Source organism: Cebus imitator, unplaced genomic scaffold (assembly GCF_001604975.1).
Source record: "Cebus imitator isolate Cc_AM_T3 unplaced genomic scaffold, Cebus_imitator-1.0 Scaffold10, whole genome shotgun sequence".
In the NCBI taxonomy this organism is placed as follows: Eukaryota; Metazoa; Chordata; class Mammalia; order Primates; family Cebidae; genus Cebus; species Cebus imitator.
The window spans coordinates 484,426-494,049 of NW_016107325.1; the positions used below are offsets into that span (position 1 = coordinate 484,426).

General features: G+C 36.9%; 1 pseudogene; it reads right to left on the reverse strand.

Annotated features, from left to right (window-relative positions):
• Window positions 1-3,671: 3,671 nt before the first annotated feature.
• Window positions 3,672-4,264, reverse strand: LOC108316789 (annotated as a pseudogene).
• Between the last annotated feature and the right edge of the window lie 5,360 nt (window positions 4,265-9,624).

The window sequence follows — 9,624 nt, forward strand, 5'->3', positions numbered from 1 at the left end:
AAAAAAAAAAAAAAAGAAAGAAAAGAAAAGAAATTCATAAATTAGAAGACAGACTAACTCTATCTTTGAGCCCCCATGTTTTGTTTTCATCTTGTCCTTTCTAGAAAGGCCTCCCATAAGTTCTAGATGTCACTAGAGGGAAATGCTTTATCTTTTCAGAGAATCATCCAATATTTGGGTTGATCTGAAATTAATTTTTTAGTATGCTCATAAAAATTCAAATAAAGAAAGCTATCACTAACTTTGTCAGGGATTTAAACTGAAATATCTAATCAGGCCAGAAAGTTGATTCAAATGAGTAAGATTGCCAAAGCATGGACTGTTACAAAACGGACAAACAAGACTTATCCGTCTGAGGGATGCAGCACCACTCAGCAACAGCTTACCATTTTCAGAAGAGTACAGAGCCTACATCAGATAAATTTTCCAAGAAAACAAGAATTCTGGATTTTTATGAAAAACATCTTATGATATTTAAATGCTAACATGAACTAAACATTTCTAAAACACAATGCAAGACAAAATAAATATATCTGCTGTCTGTATTAGGACCCTTTGGAACTCAATTAAATAACAATGCACTGTAATCTGTATAAAACATTATATTTTATTCTTAAATGCCATTGTAGATTATGACGGTTCTTATCTCTTCTCCTTACAGAAAGTTATTTTAATATTATTTATCTCTTATCCCTTTGTATTTTATGTATGTTTTTATCATTCAACTCAAAGTTAACTATGAGTGAACTAAGGTTAAGGAGAAGGATAATAGTAGGGGATGTTTCTATGTCCAAAAACAAGAGTGGTTAAATGCCTTCTGCACATATTATTTTCTAGTATTATATATTCCCTGAGCATAATGACAACACACAACCAAGTTAAGAACATATGGGCTAATATTTTCTACTACCTAAGTTTAGATTTTCCATCCTGACCCTAAGTAAATCTACAAGGAAAGTGCAAATTCATACTGGCTCTTGTTAACTGAGCGGAATTAAAAATCAGTGTTCTGTTCCTATGACTAGAAGGCAATTTAAAACACCCAGGACATCAACTGGGAAACTTCTGAATTCTTAGCTTTACTCTCATTCAAAACCTATATATGGAAATTCTAAGCAATGCATTCACTACACAAGACACCCAGATATTATTCATCAAGCTTCTCACTAAGCCCTTTCTTATGTCTGACAGTAGGTGGTAAAAAGGAGGGTGCTTCAATAAATGCTCAGAATTTTGATTATAAAGAATAAGGATATTTTCCTGATCCTCTCAATAAAAGGTAAGTGAAGCATCACAATGAAATAATTTACAATTAAATTGCTTGGGTTGTATTGTGATTTCTCCTTAACACATATGCCCAGACTGATTCACCAAAGGAAAAGCTTTGAATGATTCCTTTTGGTGGAAAGAAGCATGGCTATTATCAAGAGCTAAGAGACACAAGGACTGAAATTATCCACCAACCAAGAGACAGAATCGATTGTACTTCTGCCAGGTCATCACTCCTTATAACTGAGAGAGAACATACAACATTCTCTGATCAGGCCTGATACAGTGTAAAAACCTGATAAAGAATTGTTGATTTACAAAAACAGAAAATTACAGACTATTATCCCTCATAAAGACACGAAAATTCTTGACAAATTTTTAACAAATTGAATTCAATAATCCATAAAAAGATTAATACATTATGACTAAATACCATTTATATCAGGAATGCAAAGTTTGTTTAACATTTGAAAATCAGTGTCATTCATTATATTAACTAAGAAAGGGATTAAGTAAATAATATCTCAGTAGATACAGAAAAAGCATTGGATGAAGTTCAATACCATCCATTAAGAACTCTCAACATGCCAAGAAGAGAAGAAATCTTATTTAATTTGATAAAAGGCATCCATTATGATTTAATATTTATAACTAATATTATAATTTAATACTATTGGGAAAAGCCTAAATGTTCACCCATGGGGCACTGGTTGAACAAATTATGATATATCTAACCAAGCAACTACTCTAATAGGCATAAAAAGTAAAAAGGAAAAAGAATATGATGTAGAGTGGTTTACAAGTTATACTGAAAAGTGGAAAAGCAAGGTGCTGTGCCCCCTTCAGGAAGTGGAGCTTACCCCTCACTCCCTTTTTAGCATGAACTGGACATAGTGACTCATGACTAGTGAAATTAACTCTGCTCAGTTGGTTAAGGTAGTACCTGCTAGAGTTTCCCACTAAAAAATTACTGTTTTTCTTTTTCCATATTCTATTATTTGGGAATGAGTGAGTCACTATGTCCAGTTCATGCTAAAAAGGGGGTGAAGGCTTAAGCTCCCTTTTTTAGTTAATGTAATGAATGGCATTGATTTTCAAATGTTAAACAAACTTTACTTTCCTGATACAAACTGTATTTAATCATAGTAATCTATACACATGTAAATTGATCATAACTATGGTGGTCTTTTTTTCCTGTGGGGATTCAGGGAAATGTCATGTTACTTCCCCCTTTTTCACTGCATCACAATCATGTTGCCCTGTGTCAGCTGGATGTCATTTTTATTTATAATATCAATAAAAATATTAAATATTTTATTTAACAAATCAAAACCGTAGAATGTGATATAATCGGGAAGTCTTGTTCTCACACATAGCCCATCTACTCCGATGTTCCCGTATGGCCTGATGAGAAGGGCACTTTATCTCTGTGATATTCTTCCCCAAAGTCCATAATCCCAATCTTATCATGAAAAAAACATCACCCAACATGGTTGGCATTCTACAAAATACCCAACCAATACATCTCATGGCAAGGTCATGAATAAATTAAAAACTGGCAAACTTTCACAAACCAGGGAAGGCTAAAGAGACATGGTGACAAAATGCATTGTGAGATCCTTCATGGGATTCTGGAACAGAAAGAGAATATTGGTGGAAAAACTTGTAAAATCCAGTTAATAGTCATTTGTAAATGCTGATTTTTTTGTTTTGAAAAATATACCATAGGAAAACATAATTTTAACTGCAGGAGAAACCATGTGAGGGGTATATGAGAACTCTAATATCTTTTCAACTCTTCTGGAAGTCTAACATTAGTCTAAAAGAAAATTTATTTTAAAAAATCATTATGGAAAAGAGTATATGTAATGTCACATCCGTTGTGAGAAATAAAAAATAAACATGTTTTTCCTATTTTTACAAAAGAAAAGATAGGAAAGATAAACTAAAAACTGACGACAGAAATTTCTTATAAGAAGTAATAAACTTGGAGTAGATGGGATATATCTGAGAACAGGACCTCCTGGATTACATCACATTCTACAGTTTTGATTTGTTAAATAAAATCTTTAATATTTTTGTTGATAATATCTGGAGGGGATGAAATCCAATTGACACAAGGCAACATGATTGTGATGCAGTGAAGAAACGGAAAATAACATGACATATCCCCGAATCCCCACGAAGTAAAAGGTCACCATAGTTATGACCAATTTACATGTGAGTAGATTATTGTCCCCCATGACAAAGTTTCAAGTGCTAAAAAGGTACATTGGAAATAAGCTCGAGTCATTGTAGTGCGCTCAAAAAGAAGATGCTAGACACACATTTTATTATAGGTAGTGTTGATGTCTAGGTTAAACAGAAGTTTTCTTCCAGCAATGGAACTTCCTTTCTTTTTCTCATTTATTTTCTTCGGAGGACTCCTTTTTCTGAGTCAATTACACTTTATTATTTCTATTAACCTATTTGGAAGGACTGATGCAGCCTGCAGTGTAGTCCACCTTTTCATTGAAAACTTTCCTTCTTCCCTCAAAATCCTTGCTAATGTCAAAAGTTGTTCTTGATCATTTGGGGCACTAGAGAATGATTGAACGAAACACAGTCATATTGACTGTGTCTTCAATAAAGTCTGAAGGCCTGGGCAGATGGAATTGCTGTTCAGAGGAGATACACAGGGAAATGGACTTGGTAGACTCACTAAAAGACCTGAACCCACCTCTGTGTAGCTTGTGACTGAAGCTGTCATTATTTTCATCTCTTTCTTCTTTTGCCTTGAACGTAGTTGTTGAGTTTTGTAAAGCCTGTCTGGATGGCTGGTCCCCTGTTCATAGACTCAACAGAAGTGCTGACCTGCTTAGCTTGTCCATATGTTTTTCCTATTTTTACAAAAGAAAATATAGGAAACATATGTTTTCTTAACCCATGACTTCAGAGTTGGGGGTTTGCATCCTCTGGGGCCTTCCAGTCCAGTGTCCACAGCTTGAGCCACCATGAAGGGCTGGGACCTGGGCCCACCTGTGACCAGGCTAATCGAGCTGTGCCAGCAGTTTTGATTTTGGAAGCATGTAAATGTTCTACATGTTCAAATATAAAATTATGCTAAAAATAAAAACATAGAATACAAACAGAAACAAAGGAGTCTGAAAGTGTTCTTGCTGGATTTTTTTTGTACTAAACCCTAAATAAACAGAAGAATCTAGTATCTGGGACATTCTTCAGGACAGCTGACCTGGCTTATTTAAAGGATTCAAAGCCACAGAGTGAGGCTGGTGAGGGAAAGAGGAGTGAACGAACAGTCTAACGGCACTACAGAGACATAACGATTACAATGTGTGAACCTTGATTAGATCCTGTGGTAAAGGAGAAAAATCATCTATATATATATAAAACATTTTGGAAAAATGGAGAAATTTAGCATTTAGTATGACTACATACTGTGTAGTATTACATAAGTAGTATTTGCATCTTAGATATGAAGATGGCTCTGTGTTTGTTAGAGGATGATCCTGCTTTTGCCAGATGAAATACTGCAGTTTTTAGAGGTGAGGTGTCGCCATCATGGAAACATACTTTGAGATGATTTGACAAAAAAAAGAAATATGTGTCTATCTATACAGAGAGATAAAGCAAACTTGGCAAGTCTTTAACAGTAAATCTAGTTGTGGGAGATACTGGTGTTCATTGTACTCCTCTTTTAACTTTTTTATAGGTTTGAAAAAATTTTCAAATAAGAAGGGATTTTAATGTCAATTTATTCACCTTTCTAATCTTCCTTCTGATGAACACTCTCCATCAGGTTAGGCACTTTGTAGGATTCATTTTTCTCATGTATTTTATCCATTTTGTCTATAGTTACTGCCTATTTATGTTTTATATTTCTCTGATCAATTTTGCTAATTTTTATTCTTAGAAGATTATCCATGTCATACATATTTTCAAATTCTTTAGCACTCTACATATTAAAGGGTACATATATAGAGTGTTGTTTAAGTTATTGGCTTCCTACCCAAAGAAGTTTCTACTTTCTTCCATATTTAAGTCATTTGATTTTTAATTTCTTATATGGAAGCAAACAGCCACAAGCAATATAGGCCAATATATTCAGCCTTTGGAGCTGGTTAACTTGCTAACTGCTCACTAGATTTGAAGGCACCAGTAGCAGCTAGCTAGGAAAAAGTGCTGGTCATAGATATTTCGGATTGATACCAGGGAAAGTGTGATCCATTATGATTAACCATTAAATATGCTAATGTATATCTATGATTTTAAACTCTTTTCCTCCTACATGCCTTCCTCTCTCTTATTTTTGAAAGGACAGGATTACAGTCACAGCCACACAAGTTGGTCCCAGGCCAGTGATACTGCTGGGATGTCTGGCAGATGCAAAGGGCAGACTCACAATGGGGCAAGGTTTCCTCAAATGCAAGATATTTTTCTATGTACAGGATGGCATTTTGGAAGATTGTTTTCTAATTGTGTTTCTTCTCTCTAAGTACATTTTACATTCTCCGTAATGTAAATATTGAAGTCTTGCTATCGGAGTTACAAAGAAATTAAAGAAAATACTTCATACTTCCTAGTCTTAAAATATTAAAATCTAAAACCTGGAAGTAACACAAGAGCAGAAAAACCAAATACCGCATGTTCTCACTTTTAAGTGGGAGCTAAATGATGAGAATTTATGAACACAAAGGGGGAACAACAGACACTGGGGTCTAATTGAGGGAGGAGAGTGGGAGGAGGACAAGGAGCAGAAAAGATGACTACTGCATATGGGGCTTAATTCCTGGGTGATGAAAAATGTACAACCAACCCCATAACATGAATTTGCCTCTGTAACAAACTTTCACATGTACCCGTAAACCTAAGATGAAAATTTAAAAGTAAATAAATAAATAAAACCTGAAAATACTCACTAATACATACTTTGAGGACAGCTTATGCCTCTGAAAAAGAAATATAAAATATTTCACCCCAAAAATATGCACCCAGAAGTTTAATAACCTCAATATGATTCTCTAAAAATCATATCAGTATTATTCAACAGTTTAGAAAGCAGAATTGTTATAAGAAGCAGATGTTGCTTCTATGTTTCCCTTCTTATTTAATTTTAATAGAAGAGGATGATAATTTAATGAGTTCTAAAAGTGAAATTGAGAAACTAAAATCTCATCCTGAAGTATGTGGGAAAATGCATGGGCTTTCTGAGCTCAAATCTAGCTCTGCAACTTTATAACACATGGTACTGGGATAGTGACATTTCCTCACCTGTAGGTTAGGGTGAGCAAATTCTTATCAAAACAAAAATAATAAACTAAATTGAAAGCTGGAAACAATGTGGAATAAATACAAAACAAATTCGTGCTAGATGAAATATAACAAACATTTAAAATTTACCTCTTAGAAACAAATAATGAAAATCCCAGAAAATAGGAATAAATGGGAAAAATTAAGGCATAGCAATAATGCTAAGTCTGATTCTGCAATAGTTCTTGAGTGGGAAAATGAGGCTATCAAAGTCAGTTAAGACTAAGAGTTCAGATTGTATTGCCCAGGCATGCAAAGACCTTGAAGCCTTAGGATTAAAACATGCATAAAATAAGAAGTAGCATGCCTTAATTACTGAGATGGCTCGAAAGACTGCATTACCAGTAAAAGAGGATGTTGTGGGACAGAGACTGGGGGAGAATACGTCTTCCTACTAGGAAAAACGAAGAAGTTTGTTTCTGTCTCAGCTATAAATGAAAAAAGAAAAGAAAAAAGTCTTTCTTGATAATTTGAAAACACAGACTGTGCCTTTCCTAGGTTAGAATCTAAATATATACTATAAGCATAATATGGTAAAATTCAAGCTGACTAGTTAAAATTAAAAGTCAGTGAGGCAAAATCTAGAAACATAAATTAATACAAAATACTGACTGATGCTAGCCAGCCTTCAGTAGAGCAGATACAGGATCATAAAGTAAATGATTGTATTAATCCAATAAGTAACATGCAAAAAGATATGGAAGAGTAGGTAGGAGGGTGTTTAAAAGAAAAAAAAAATCAGGGCTTAAGTTGAAAATGGGAAATGAAACTATCTGATGTTGAGAAATAGGTAATGGTAAGGCACGAAAGCACTGGATATCACAATGATGTCAAAACAGGTGTAGTGAGAGAGAGATCGGAAAGGTTAGGTGTTTGTATTAAGAAATTCATAACCTACATATAGTATGCTAAAATTTAAGATTGCTTTCATGGAGTAAGTTCAGGGTAAGAATTTCTAAATAGGAGAGAATTTCTGAACAGAAAAATTAACAAAGGTTTACAACTGTGAAAGAAATTAATGTTAGAGTCAGGATGTCAACCACCCTCCCCCAGAATTGTGGCTGATAGAATGTACACAGGCTGATAGGGCTTAAAATATCAGCTTATTAATAATAGTGCAATGCCCTTCAAATGCACAACTCTGTGACAAAGCTAAATGTAATAATGTTGCATGAGGCCAAGGTGAGGGCCTTCAACTACCTGCTCCAATATAGTCTTAGATTGGACTGTTGGGAGTGTTAAGTCCACAAAGTGGATTCTGACTTACCCATCTTGGTTCACCTGCCAAAGTGAGTCATGAGCAGAAAAGGAGGTAGAAGAGAGAGTGACAACCCTCTGACCTGGTTTGTACTTATCATATAGGAAGAAGAAGTGGAGAAGAGCCCAATTCATTTCATGTCAGTTTTTGAGGCAGGTAAAAATGAAAAAAAAGGAACGACATGAGGGAGGGGTAGGAGGATAACAAGGAATGAAAGAGAGAGGAAAACAGAGAGAAAGAAACCTGTGTCCCATCTTTGAGGCTGAATAAAAGCATTAAAACAAAAAGGAAAAGAGATTCCAGGCCAAGATGGCCAACTAGAAGCAGCTAGTGTGCATGGCTCTCACAGAGAGGAACAAAGGGGACAAGTAAACACAACACCTTCAACGGAAACATCCAACACTGGGACTGATCAAGGAAACAGCTCAACCCACAGAGAATGTAGAAAAGCAGGGCAGGGCAATGGCCCACCCAGGAGCGGGAGTGAGACACAAAGCCAAGGGAACCTCTCCCCACCCAGGGAAGTGGTAAAGGAATGTGTGATTCTGGGAAACCACATTTCTTCCACACATCTTTGCAACCTTCAAGTCAGATGATTCCCCTGTGAACCTACTCCGCCAGAGCCTTTGGTGTGACATATAGAGCTGCATGAAGTCTCAGCAGAGCAGCTGTTCAGGCATGAAGAAAGAAACAGGAGCTTTACATGCTATGGCTCTTTGATCCCCAGCAAAGGTGAATGTAACTCAGGCAAGGCAGGAGTTGAACTTCCATCCATACCCCTGGAAAGAGGCCTGGATCCAGGATGCCAAGCAGTAACAGTCTGTGGGTCCTATTTCCATGGTTCCTCACAGAATCAGATCCACTGCTGTAGAATTCCAGCCAGCCACCAGCAACCATTGGGACTGACAGAGTTCCCAAGAGGAGAAACAGGCCACCATCTTTGCTATTGGGGTGACTCAGCTGCTCCAGCCTTTGGGCTTTGGAGAGTCCATACTGACTGGAAGTGAAAGGATCCTACAGCATAGCACAGCTGGTCTACCAAATATGACTAGCCTGCTTCTTTAAGTGGGTCCCAGATCCGTTCCTCTTCACTGGGTGGAACTTCCCAACCGGGGCCTCCAGCCACTCCTGCTGATGTTCTCTGGCCAAGAAAGATTTGGAAACATCCTGGGACAGAGCTTCTAGAGAGAAGGACGAGCTGCCATCTTTGTTGTTTCCACGACTTAGCCAATCCAGCCTCCAGGCTTTGAAGCACTCAAGCCATCTGGGGGTGGAAAAAGTACTCCATCGCAGCACACTTGCCCTACGAAAGCATGGCTATACTGCACCTTTAAATGAATCCCCAATCCTGTGGCTCCAGACTGAGACCCCCCAACAGGGGTCCCCAGTCACCTCGCACAAGGGTATTCAGACTGGCAACAGGTTCATACCCTGCTGTGATAAAGCTCCCAGAGGAAGGGACAGGCTGCCATCTTCACTGTTTCACAGCCCTCACTGGTAATAGAAAATCTGAGGTGACTAGGGACTGGAGTGGAGCCTGAGAAAACCACAGCAGCCCTACAGAAAAGTGTCCAGATTGTTAAAAGAGAAAAAACCTAAAGGTAAACAACCTCAAAGATTGAAGGTATATAAGCCCAAAAAGATGAGAAAGAATCAGCAGAAAGCTGAAAACTCAAAAAGCCAGAGTGCCCTCTTCCCTCCAAATGACTGCATCACCTCTCCAGCAAGGGGTCAGAACTAGGCTGAGTCTGAGATGGCTAAAATAACAGAAATAGAATTCAGAATAT